This window comes from Chamaea fasciata, unplaced genomic scaffold, assembly GCF_029207755.1.
Source record: "Chamaea fasciata isolate MVZ Bird 193981 ecotype frontalis unplaced genomic scaffold, bChaFas1.0.hap1 SCAF_6, whole genome shotgun sequence".
Lineage (NCBI taxonomy): Eukaryota > Metazoa > Chordata > Aves > Passeriformes > Sylviidae > Chamaea > Chamaea fasciata.
Genome location: NW_027094091.1, coordinates 39,441,027 through 39,454,843, shown reverse-complemented (window position 1 = coordinate 39,454,843; position 13,817 = coordinate 39,441,027).

Here is a 13,817-nt window from a genome sequence, read left to right as displayed (position 1 = left end):
CAAAGACAACAGCTCAAAAATGCTTTCTTGTCAAAATAAGGTGTTAATAATCGTCTCATAAAATTTTAATCTGTTTTGGAGAAGAATATGAGAACAAGTGTATTAGAATGCATTTGAGATTAAGATTTCTTGTTTTATAAGTTATTCAAAATGTTGATGTATTTACTCAAAAAACTACTGGTAAGTAAGCTATTAGAGAATCTGCTTCTTATAAGTGACAGAACATAAACTATACTTCTCAATATAAATATATATATAAGCACATAATTTATATTTATGTAAATTTAAGTTACCTGTTCATAAGTTGACACAAAGTTTTTGAAGTAACTAATGTTCTTTGATTTTAGTCCAAAGTCTTTCATGTTAAAATATTATGAATCTTTGATTCAGTGAATGTGCTGCTGGGTTATTAAATTTTAAGTATTTGGTCTTAGAAATAGATGAAGGATTTCTACATGAAGAAATTAAAAATTAATTTGTAGGTGCCGGTTATTTTAACTAAGAATAGTTGCACATTATTATTCAAATATTTTTTTTTTAGAAGTCTGAGTCAAGTCTCAACTATCACATTTATGGCATAAATCAAACAAGAAGATATTCCTTAGAGTTCAGCTTAAAAACAAAACTACTTTGCAATCAGACACACATAGTGTTGGTCTGAATCCAGTATTACAGCCAAATAAAACCTTTCTGTTGTCAATGCAAAAGAGAAACTTTGGTCATGGCACAGCTTTAAGATAAAAGCTGCACTGCTTTTCCTTAATTTAGAACATGTACAAATGCAGAGCAGACACGGTTTTGGCTGTAGAAGACTCTATGTACGTATTGCACATTATTTAGCCTCAGAGCTTGTTCTTATTCAGTGAATATGAGAAAGAAGTGAGTGTGCAGGGCTACTGTGGCGCTGCCACTTCTTGCACATTTCTGGTTTTTACACTGTATCTCATCTGGGAGATAAATTATGGTTGAAGAAAATACAAACCAGACAGGAGACATACCTGCTTTTCAGGAGATCTTCTGGGCTGATAGAAGAACAGGAAATCAGAGATGATCACTTTAATCAAATTTGTCCTTCTTGTCAATGTAAAGAGAAAGTTATGACTCCTTAAACAATAAAAATCTCCTGTTTAACACTGATAAACAATCACAGATGTGAATTCTTGTTTTTGCATTCAGCACATTCACCTGGAAAAGAACTAGTCATTGCAAAATACCACACCCCTTCTAAAGCAAATAAGGCTTTTCTAATCACAGTGTGGATGCCAGAGAAAATGAGTATAACAGGCTAGGAGAATATTTATCTGTTCTATAAACCCTGGAAAGTATTGGACACAACCCAAGAGTAAAACCCAAGAGTACTCAGAAGAGTATTGGACACAACCATACTCTTCTGAAAACATCTTTACCGGCAAAGTAACTGATTACTTATTAACTGATCCATAAGACACTTAAATTAATTTCAGATAAGTGCACTTTTCACTGCTTGCTGTGGTCAAAATATCTTTTTCTAGGATTATTTTCTTTCCTCAATTCTTATGAACTTGATAAAAATCATGCTTTTAGTTTGATCTCAGGGTGTTCATATTTCTTTTTCCATGCATGAGAAAATTTGAAACCAACAAAATAATCTAATGCCAAGATGAAGACATAATTGCTTACTGTCAAATGTTTGTCCCTTCTAATTTTCAGTCCTACGATAAAACATTCTGTTATTGTGAGGGACATAACTTCATAAGTGAAGGAGGAAAATAATTTTCTATTTATTATTTTATGTCTAGAATGACAAGAATTTGGAACAAAATTAAAAATACATTGTGTTATGTTTCAAGGAAATAAGCACTTGTATTTTCATGCTAGATGCCATTTTAATGCTTTTACATAAATCTCCGAGGTTTCATAAGCCAAAATACAAGCTTTTACCAATAACATTTAAAGAAAATAAAGGAAAATAAAGATAAGGTTCTCTTAAAAATAGCTGTACAAAGTTTCAGATCTGGAGTTTCAACATGTACCCATTGGGTTCTTTCGAAAACTACTTGACAGTAGAGTAAAAGAAAGAGGAAAAGAAAACAAAACCACGTAATTTTTATTTTAATCTGAATTAAGATTGGAAATAAAGCTGTGCTCCTTATAAAAGGTTACGAAGCTTTTCCAATAAGAAAGGATAACAGCTTTTTTTGTACATGATTTCTGAATTCAAATAATAAGAAAAAGTCAAATATGATGAAAGTTGTCTATAGTATAAAACTTAGAATACATAGAATTCTCTGCAGTGGGTAGAGTCATTGGAGTTTTCTCTTTTTAAAGTCCAAGATATATATTTTAAATGTGTTGGCACATGTTGAAGACAGACATCAATTAAGTAAAAATGCAAAAAGTAAACACTAAAACTTCAGGCTTACCAAGAGGATCTGCTCTAAAAATATGACTAAACAAAGGCAAAAGTAACCAATGCAGTTGCACTAAGAATTAAAGTTAAAACAAGAAATGTCAAGCTGCTTATATCACACAGCTCCACAGCCTTGAGCCTGACATGTCATATTTACTGCATTCTGCTTCTTTATCCCCAAAATGAGCTGTTATTCATATTTCTACCAACAGCATGCCTAAAAATCGATGAACATGAATCCATGAACTGAGACAGTTGCCCCATCCTTGCTTTCTTCTTAATCTACCACTGCAATCATTACATTTCCAAAGATGTTAAAATAATACAGAAAAGCAATCTATCTAGTTATGAACGGACCACATGTTCTGAAAGAAAGCAACCTACTCAGCCTATTGCTTGACCTGCAGCAGCATTACTGGCAAAAATGAGAGAAGGGACCCAGCTGAGTCCCACTATTTCTAACATTTTCCTCTTTGAATCACTCAGAGTAGAAAAAACAGTAATTAGGATTGAATCTAACATTTTCAATCAAGAAGGGAGTGGACCATGCATTACAGCACAACTTTAAACAGCATGGTAAAAACTTTGCAACCTTGAGTTGGAAAGAGAACAAATCTTGAGTCCTACCCCAGAACCTTACTGTATGCCCAAACTATTTTCAAGTTGATCTGGATGTACTAGAAACGACCACTCACTCAATGTTTGGCCCTTTCTAAAAAGGTAAAGGGCTAAATGCCTAAAAAATAAAGATGAAACTAGCAGCAAAGTACAAGTAAAATACCAAAATAGTGTAGAAATCTTAGTTATAAAATAGACATAAGGAAATTATGTAATTCAGGTCTCTGGACCAACTTTGTAGATGGCTTCAGAGACAGCAATAATAGGTAAGCATAATTTGACCTAGTTTTTATAACACTAATAAATTGTGATAACTGTAGCTAGGAAAAGCAGAGAGAGGGGTGGTTGGATTTTTTTCTTACCTAAAAGGAGGCTTCTAATGTTTAACTGTTCTTTTCTAAACCATTGCAAACTGCAGCCACCAGGATTTGGATCCCCATATTGCCACTGTATGCCTGTCATCCATACTGTAACTTGTTATTTTATCATCTACCCAGGACAAATAACCAAGAGGGTCATAAAACCAGAGTATCTGTCTTTATCACAGAGTTCAGCAAGATGACAGGCAAGGCTAGGGAATTATTTTTAGACATGAAGGTCATAAATATTTAAATTTGGGGGATTTATAATTTAAAAAGAAAAGACCATTAGAAACTATGCTGTTGGAGATATTGATTTTCTCTTTTTTTGCTTTATAGACCTTGATTTCATTACACAGCCTACTGATTTATTTTGCATCCAAATGTATTTCAATAAAACATCTGGAAAATGTAACTATACTTCATTAAAATCTATAAATATATTTCCCCAGGAGTCAGTACTTTGAAGGAAATGCCAAGAAATCTGTCCTGTTTTTTTCTGTTGAGTATGTATTCCAGGTTCTTCTGTATTAATCTGATAGTTTATGCTAGAACATGGTGATAAATAATCAAAGAATATAATTTCTGAGACTTTTTTTGCTAACTTCTCTATCATTATTTTCTATGTTCTTTATTTTTAAACAAATTTAGAAAATTTTCAATTACTGACATGCACACTTTTCCACTTAAATTTAATTCAAAATGGTATTTAACATGCGCCTAGTATTCTTAATTATTTTTAGTCGTCGGTTTTTAATCTACTGCTAGCTAGATCTCATCTATTGTCTCCACAGAGAAGATGTTGCTTACATACAGTGCAATGTAGCACAAAGTTTTGAAATAGGACAACAACAAGTAACCTGGTCACCTCTAGAACAGCTCCGAGAAATGCTTTTGCACGTTCTCAGATTTTGATGATAAACCATGAAATAGATGTACAATTGCAGCACTTAGAGACAGAGGTCTGCCTTTTTTGGTAAGTGGTCCTTCAATGGGACATGGTTTAGCAGAATCTGATAATGAACAAAAAGGTATTTAAAACAGTCTTAAAACTCTTTAACACACCAAATTCAGTTGTTCTGGACATTTCTGTTCCTAGCAGTTATTGTTGTTAATGATCTGTAATATTTTTTTCTCAAGCTGTTCAAAAGCATATTTTCCATTTGACTTTTTAACTCAAAATTAGCTAGATTTCCCTTCAGTACTACATCAGAGGAGTGTTTGTTCAGAACCAATACACTTTACCATCTTTCCAGACCCTTTTTAATACTGAAGATGCCAACACTAAGACATCACTTTGAAGTATTTCTCACTCTTAGTAATTGCCTTCTCAAGATGAGAAACAAGAATTTTTTATTATTAAAGAAGCCTGTATTACCGTTTGCACATACACAACAAACATGCCCAAATGTCTCTTAGAATTTCCAAGGAGTCAATATATGGATACATCTGACATACACAGCATTGTATCCTTGACTGTATAACATCTGAGTACCTCATGCTGTTTTACATGCAACAAGGTCATCTTGGGGGCTCTCACATATAAATGAAGAATAGGGAAACAAGGGGTTGACTTTGCCACCAATCTAGTTTAGACAATGATAATCAAAATATGGTTTACAACTCAGCGTTTTAATTGTTGAGACATGGTACTTTGAAAGATGTTCCATTGATCTATCCTTTGCACATCTTGAAAAATGTTCAACTGATCTATTCTTTTCACATCTTGGTATGTAAAGGCAAAATAAAAAATGAAATAAAAACCCCAAACACCCATGACCTTTTTTATTTAATACCTTTTCTTTTGAAAAATAAACCAGAATGCTTTAGTGCACGAGCACAGACTTTTTTGGTTCTTAAAACTGCTGACAAAAGAGCAAACTTCTGCTGTTAGTAGAAACTATCACTTGAAGTACGACTAGAGACTACAGAATGGCATGAACTTTTCTCTCTACACTGTTATAATGAATAGGGAAAAAACTAAACCTGCTGACATGTAAAATAACAAGGCACAAGTCAAGTTGTCCGCATTGTGAAACTTTGTGATGCCTTGAAACAATACATAAAAATCAGCTCTGTACCAGTGATGAACTTTCAGTGCTTGCCACATCAGAATGGAACAAACAGGCTTTTGATTACTTACTTATCTCCACACAACCTCTTTTTTTTTTTACATTTTCAAAGGCTGTGCCCGCTCATCTGCATGCAGCTGCAATTACCTGAATTATTCCAGCTTTAAGTTTCAATTTTTGCACCTCTCTCACAGCTCATAATCTTGGTGCAAGGCAGTTCCCTCAAAATGGGTGAGGATTACTCAGTAGTATATAAATGGAGATGGTGGAAGAACTGTGAACCAAAAAGAAAAAAAATTTAAACTGCAAAAAGGAGAAAAAAATGATCCTGTGGCTTGCAAAATGTGTCAGCTATAAGCACATTGGAATAAAATTAACTTTGAAACCTCAGCAGAAATAAATAGGAACCATGCTCACAATCGATCTCAGCAAATAAAAACACTAACTGTTGATTCATCTTACCTAGGAGAGCACGAGTTGTTGTTTCGTTTTTCTTTTCAAGAAATAATGCACCCTTCAGGCACTGATTCCGAAATAATGATACAGTTTAAAGCCTGACAAGATTATACAAAATTAACACTCCTCCTAATAACTGCATCTTAAATTAAAAGTCTGATAGCTCACAAGCAGTTGTGCCACAAATGAAGGCTTGTTCCTGTAAAGAATGGTCTTTGAGGGAGTCCTAAGTTTCTGGTTTTCTAAAACAGTGTGTGCACACAATCTGGTCCCTGTTGGTGCAAACACTTCTTCCTCTGCAGCTCCTGGCACGCCAAGTTGTACTTCTGTCTCTCATTCAAGCTGTGTATTTACACATAATTTTGAAACTTCATCCTTCTCTCTTTTCTTTTGAACACTTTTTCAATTGTCTTGCTCTCTCTTTCAAGTGTGTTACATACAGTTTAAAGTTTTAACTTTAATTTTCTTAAATGTTGCAGAGAAGGTTTTTTGCTAATGAAGCTTGCTACAGGTTACCAAAATCAGTATAAAATTCTCTTGACTGAATGAGTTCTGAATTAGACTTTCAGTTGTGTAAAAGCTACAGCACACTCAAGATCCTTTTTGTCCTCCTGCATTTAAGTGGCATGGTTTGGTAAACATGTAATCAGAAGGCCCTCATCAATTTTCAGCTGTCGTGACTTGGATAAAACACCTGTACCAGCTATTTCAGTTCTATTGAGAGCACAGATTGCAACCCCTGAAAAAAGCAAAATAAAAAAAAAACACAGAAGTTTTTAAAAGGTTTTTTGAAGTGAGTTAACAGGGGACATAAAATCATTGAGTTAGGTCAATGAATTCTGCGGTGACGATTGCCAACATCAAACCAGACCCAAAATATGAAAAGTTCTTGATTAATGGCTTTAAAGAAAACCATTGGAAGAAAACAAGTGTCAAACAACTACTAAAGAAATATTTTTCTCTACTTAACTCTTTTACACAAACACACTTTTTTCTGACTAGTGAATGAAGGACAAAAATAACCTGGGTCAAAACACAGAGCTGCTAATCTGCAAGAAAAGCCAACGCCTCCTCTCCAGGACTAAGACTGTTGCTGGCATGATAAAGGAAGCCTGCTCTACTAATTCTGCAGATGTAGCAAAAGTTTCCCTTATCAGAGTAAAACAAGCCTTACAGCACCAATAAATTGAATTTCCATATATTGTGGTTTAACCTTGCTAGGGAGCTAAGCATCACACAGCTATGTCTCTAAATAGATTTGATGTAATGATATTACCTTTTGAAATAATACACATAAAAGATTGAGATGAAACAGATAAAAGCTTGTTAGACAAGAAAATAAATGTTAAAAAAATCTTTTCTAAATTTAAAAAAATTAAAAAGTAGTTGAAAAGTATGATTCCAAAGTTATTTTTAACAGCAGTGAATCAGCAAATTAGTTGAGCAGAATCAGTGTGATGTTACATCCCTAATTCCAGACAAATGTGCAGTTCATATTCTCTAGGTGTTTGCAAAATAGTCAAACAGGAATTTAAAGAGTTTAAGATTTAGAAAAAGTTACTTGCTTCAAACTTAGAAAGTGAACAAGAGTCACACAGCAAAATATGAAAATAGACATTAAAGTTTCTTTGAGCAGCCATTCTATAAATACAGGTATTCTTTTTGCAGAAGACTAAGACAAGATGCACAAAAGGAAACAAGCAAATATAATCCCTTGGGACCTTGAAATTCCTTCTGACAGGGTCCTTGAAAAAAAGGTTTTAAGAAGTATTAATAGCCATACAATAAGAAATAAGATTTCAGATGGCTCACACTCCAGTCAGGCAAAAAGAATGGTAAATGGCATTATGAAAAGAAAAAATATCATTTTGTACTAGAGAGAAAGGCTGAGCTAGTATAGTTCAAGTTTTTTACAATATGAACAGACAAGAAACTGAATTTAAAGATGTGCATTATTAGCTGATTGGGTAGACAAACACCCGGCATTTCTAACCATTCCAAAGAGATTTAACTCAACAACATGGTTGAAAGTAAAATAAATTCAATTTAATTTATAAAAGCAAAACCTATAATATATAAAACAAAAATGGTTTTGCAATGACTGCAGATGAAGTATCACACATTGTGAAGGAGATAATTAAAAGCTATATGGATGTAGAGCAGTATTTTAAACTGGGTTATCAAGGCTGCTCGGGTATCCTGGATATTGGAAATATCTCCTTCCTATATTATATCCTTTGTCTGGAAAAATTGTTCATAAGCCGTAGAGGAAGAAGAAACAGTTTGAAAATCCACCACTCTGAGAAAACATGGAGTTCAGATTTTAAATTCTTAGCTTGAGGAAATTGTATCTCTTTTTCTCAGTGCTGTGTACTAAGATTTATTGCACATTAATGCTGCTATGCATTCTGATGCATTTAATCTTGGAGCACTTGATGCATGACTGTCTTGAAAGAAGAATGGCATGGATCAAAATAAAAACTGAGATACTCTATTACAGTTTTCTGAGGACTCAGGTTTGTGTCTTTGTTTATTTCTTCTTATTGTTTTTAATATCCCCTAAAAACACTGAAGGAAATGTAATCAAATTAAGTGAAAACAGAAGGAGGCTACAGGATCATAGCTGGAAAATTCAGCTCTTACTGTGTCGTAAGTCAAAGTCCTCTGTCCAGGTTTGCTTCTCTCTGAATGTCCTTTGAACACCAAGGATTTCAGGAGAAAATAAGAAACTCAACTAATGGACTTCTTGGCACAGCACATTTGTTTTTCCAGGGTAGCAGAACTTAAAATTTTACATTTTATTAATAAGTATTAACCTCAAAGTTCAATTTTAATTAATTAAATGGGGGAAGTGGGGGGGGGGGGGGAGCCAGGTGACTTTAATCCCTTCAACTACAGCTTTTACTGAATCCTTTAAAAGCAAGTACAAACATCAAGCCTAAAATATAATTGTTCTATGAGTAACAGCTAAACTAAACATAACCTGCAGTCCAAATAACCTTGAAAGCACAGAATGCAATTTGAGTCTTAATACAACTATGTGCATGTGTAAGCAGTCTTAACTTCTTCTGCTCTACAAATTATTTTTTATCTTCCCCTTAAGAAGCATAATAAATCTCCAGGATAGCAAGCTTTGAAGATTCAGTTCTCTAGAAACTTCAATCCGTGACAAAAATTTCAATAAGTACAAAAATTTACAATCAAACAGGTGTAGTTCCTTCCATTCTTCAATTTTAAAAAAGTAATATATAAGATTTCCACTACATTTACACTACTACTATTCCCAATAATGTATTCTTCTTTGTCACAAGAAATGGCAAAGCTACAGTTGTTCCTTCTCATGGGACTCTGCTATGTATCACTGTAGCACAATTAGCAGGCTCTCTTACGTTATTATAGCAGTTATTGATACCAATTATTGACATGTGAAACACTGATTACAAAGTAGAACTTGACAAAATTTAAGACGTAGTTATCAGGAGCGGTGTTAGTTTTATATAATCTTGTCAGGTTTTAAACTGTATCATTATTTCAGAATCAGTGCCTGAAGGGTGCGTTATTTCTTAAAAAGAAAAACAATACAACAATGCATCTGCTCTCCTAGGTAAGATGAATCAACAGTTAGTGTGTTTTTATTTGCTGAGATCAATTGTGAGCATGGTTCCTATTTATTTCTGCTGAGGTTTCAAAGTTAATTTTATTCCAATATGCTCATAGCTGACACATTTTGCAAACCACAGGATCATTTTTTGTCATTTTTGCAGTTTAATTTTTTTGTTTGTTTGTTTGTTTTGGGGGGGTTTTGTTTGGGTTTTTTGTTTGTTTGTTTTTTGGGTTTTTTTGTTTTGTTTCACAGTTCTTCCATCATCTCCATTTATGTAGTAATGACTGAAAACTTCATTCCATAGAAGGCTTTGATGGAGTGAACATCAGGTTCTGGAGAATTGTTTGGTGAAAGTAGACATTAACATAAAAATAATAAAAGAATGATATATCACTTAAATTTAGAGGCACAGGCCTCTAAAGCACTGCCAAGAAAGTTTGTTCCATGAACTGCTGAATTTACTGCCCACTTTAACCTCTGCTAGCAAGATGTTTTGGGGATAACAAAATCCATTGCATTTTAATTCACTACACCATTACACAGACGCCAGCATTTTGTCACCAACATATGTTAGAAAAGTTCAGCTTCCAGTTCAAAAACTTACTTTTCAGTTATCACAGAAAATAAGATTTTCTGCAGTATTTTTATATGTCTCATCTTCCAAACTGAAATGTTGCGTATATAATGTGGTGGGATCCAGTCCACTCCATTCTGTTTCCCATGCATTAGAGCCTACATAACTCTTCAAAGTAGGGTGCAATTTCTCATGTGCTTGGAGGAAGGCGGGGTTGTACAGGTCTACTCATCAGCTTCCAAGGTGTTTCATAAGAGCACTTCATCTTTGAAATGTCACCAAGCTGCTTACCTGTCACAAAAGGAAATTGTGCTATGATTCAAAATCTCTGCTCTCAAAAATACAGCCAACTAATTTATAATACATTTCTAATACTTTTGCAGAAAAAGGGACCGGGTTCTGTGAGTTAAAAGGCCTATGCAGTCCTACATTCTTTGATTCTGCTAATAAAAGTAAGCAATGTATCAAATATTTTATGCTTTATATATCTCTCACAAATTACCCACAGGAACGTTGCCTTTTGCAGCCACATCCCTTTGGCAATTCTGCATAATCCATCTGAGGAAGATTTCTGTTTATATTGAAATATTTATATTGCAGGTCAAAACTGCAGAAAATATACCTTAAATCACAGTTTGAAATCTCTGAATCTGCAGAAGCAATCTAGGTACCTAAAGCTGCTTAAACACATAACATAGTTTGGTAAATAATACTTTATATCTTCTTTCAACTTGATGGTACTTTAATTGACATAGTCAATGGGAGAAAAAAATACCCCCAAAATTAGGTTATATAGAAACAGCAAAATGGAAAATTTTGAGGTAGAAAGAATTTTCAGGCTTTTATAAAGTACATTAATGTATACATTTCCTGTGAAAATTAAGTTTTTCTTTATTCTCTAAATTATAAAACCTCTAAATTCCTATAAAAATAACTATCACCCCAATTATTACATCCATTACATTATTTGAAATAGAATTAGATTACACATGTAAGTCTATGATATGACAAGTGACTAAAGAGCTGAAAATACCAACCAGGACATGCTACAAAACAGATGTGATTTTACAATTATTTCAGTTGCCTTGTGTAGCCACAAATAGATATTATCAGTAAACAACTATCAGGACACTATTCAAGTTCATAATTGTTCAAGACCACCTATATTTGCAGATTACTGTCTCTTTTTTTACAGTTTCAAACCATGTGGGCACTTTTCATGCAAAGTTCACAACTTCTTCTCTCGTGAAGCACCTTCCCTGAAATACTGTGTCACATTATAAAATCAGAGCATATTAGAGTTGAAACCTGGAGCACCAGACCACATTTCAGCTGGCTTGTATCACCCTGGTCATTTCAGCTGTATCATCCAAAGAGGAGCCTAAACCAGGAAAATCCAAAGGAGCAAGAGGCAATGCACAAAACGCTGCACCTAGACAACTGCAGAAATCTAACTTCTGTTAGGTCTGGCATGTCATACCTAAGGACTCCTCAAGCAGCAAGAAATAGATATCTGTATTTCATACAGATTGAATGTGCTTCTGTGATAACATGGATAGCACCATTCCACCCTCATCGACCTCTGGAAGGTGAATATATCCCTTACTCAAAGTAAATTTACATTGTAAACATGTGTGGCTGAATTTGTTCTCAAGTATTTCACATGTGTTAGTGAGATTCCAAGTTAATGTAAAAAAAGTTCTTTTCGCTGTAAAAAAAAAAAATTCAATTAATTTTTTGTTTCTCATTTCTGAATATTGATTATGTATACACCAGAAAATAACAGCAAAGGCTTGCTTTTTCATAATCCTGAGCAGAAGGAGAAAAACAAACAGGCTAAAAATCTCATGAGGCTATGACTAATAACTCCACTCTTCAACTGTAACAGTCCTTTCAAGCAGAGAAGACAGAATTTCTCAATTTCTCAACTCAAAGGATAGGGCCAAGGCAACAGGATGAATTCCCCTATTACAGCTGAGACAGTACAGGCCTTATTCCAAGTGCAAGGCTCATTCCCTTGAATTGCCACCTCGCACACCATGCAGACTACAGATACATAAATCACATCTGCCAAAGGAAAACAGTAAATAAAAAATTTCTATCAAAGCAAGGGACTTCATTTTACATTCCCTTGGCAATAAAGAAGAAACAGTAATAAAAATAAAGGCCTCATAACAGATGTTGGCACATTACTAAATGGCAACTAAAATAAAATATTTAAATGGAATATGATAATGAATAAAACCAAAATAAGACTAATAAGAAATAGAAGATGGATGGACACTTATCCCTGTGGGTCCAATGTGGTTTCTAGATGTAAGAGAAATCATTAAAAATCACTGTTGTTTTCAGGCTTTATTTGCGTGGCTAAGCCTTTCAGGAGTATTAAAAATAGAATCAGTCAGAGATAAGGTTTGTATGGTAATAAACATTTCACAGACAGCTGGTGTGCTTTTCTTTTCCAGTCAACTTCCCTCAAAATCAAGGGAACCACACTGCCTTCAACAAATACACAGACTAGTGCTTCTAACTGGGACATGTAAGACTGTATTCCAAAATACATTTATAAAAACTGTGTGTATTGTGGTATATATGAATAACAAAAATTTTGTCAAGGTCCCTTGGTTGGTAGTTAAAGCACAGGCTAATGAGCCAACTCAAAATCTAATGTGAGCAATGCCTTTAATTTTTCAAATAAAAAACCCAATATATTGAGTTCACAGTTTTTCCATGAACAGAATAAAGATCAAAGAGAGCCACTGGGGCAAGACTGGCATTAAACCATGCCACATTCAAGGACAAAAATACTTCACAGAATGGGTAACCCTTCGAATAAACTTCCTCAATTTCACTTCAGGCTTGTAAGAGAAAATTATGTTTCTAACATACTTATTTTAAAGTATATAGAACAACTGTACAATAGCAAGGATTAGTCTATTATTTTTACATGCTAATTGCCTTTAAAAGTGTGATGTGTGAAGGCTTTTTAAAAAGTGAAATTATACCATTTCTATTAACAATTTGGATTTACTTCTCTAGGTAGGGATTTTTTTATTAATCAATAACATGGCTAAACCACAAGCAAGTTTTGTGCATAAAGACTTTAATTGTTTCTATAACAAAGACAATCACCATCCTCTTCTCATTACACAGAGGTTAAGACTTTTAAAAATATTAGTTGGGTAAAGGTTTCCCCAAAAGGTCAATGGAAGAAGCAGCCAAGGGATAGAGTTTGCTTTCTGCTTGTGCCCCAAGTCCTGTTTTTATTTCTGTCATTCAAGAACAGCAGCTCACAGGAGGTTTTCTAAAACTAGCAGAAGAAATTTAGTAGGGTGACATTATTTGGGCAAGTCCACATGGGGAGCTGATTGACAGCCACAGTACTTACTCTGCAGAGCAGGTGGCAAAGGCCATTAGTGCCCGCTTTCCTCCACGCTGCCCTTCCGTGGCAGCGCCCCAGCTTCTGCCTCCAATTAGTCCATAAATAAATTATTGATCTGTCACTTCTGAGTTAACACTGTTTTCTAGCCTTGAAAACTCATTGTTCTCAAATATATCCTAGGGATCACTAAATTCATAGAGCAACCAAAAAAATGTAACTGCATGTAAATCCAGACATTTTTAAAATACCTGTGTTGATTCCGCACTCTCCTATGCAGAATTAAACAAATTACTTCACAGGTTTTGAACAAACTATATGTCCCATCTCGATTTACAAATCAAGAGATTTGTAATTATAAATTAT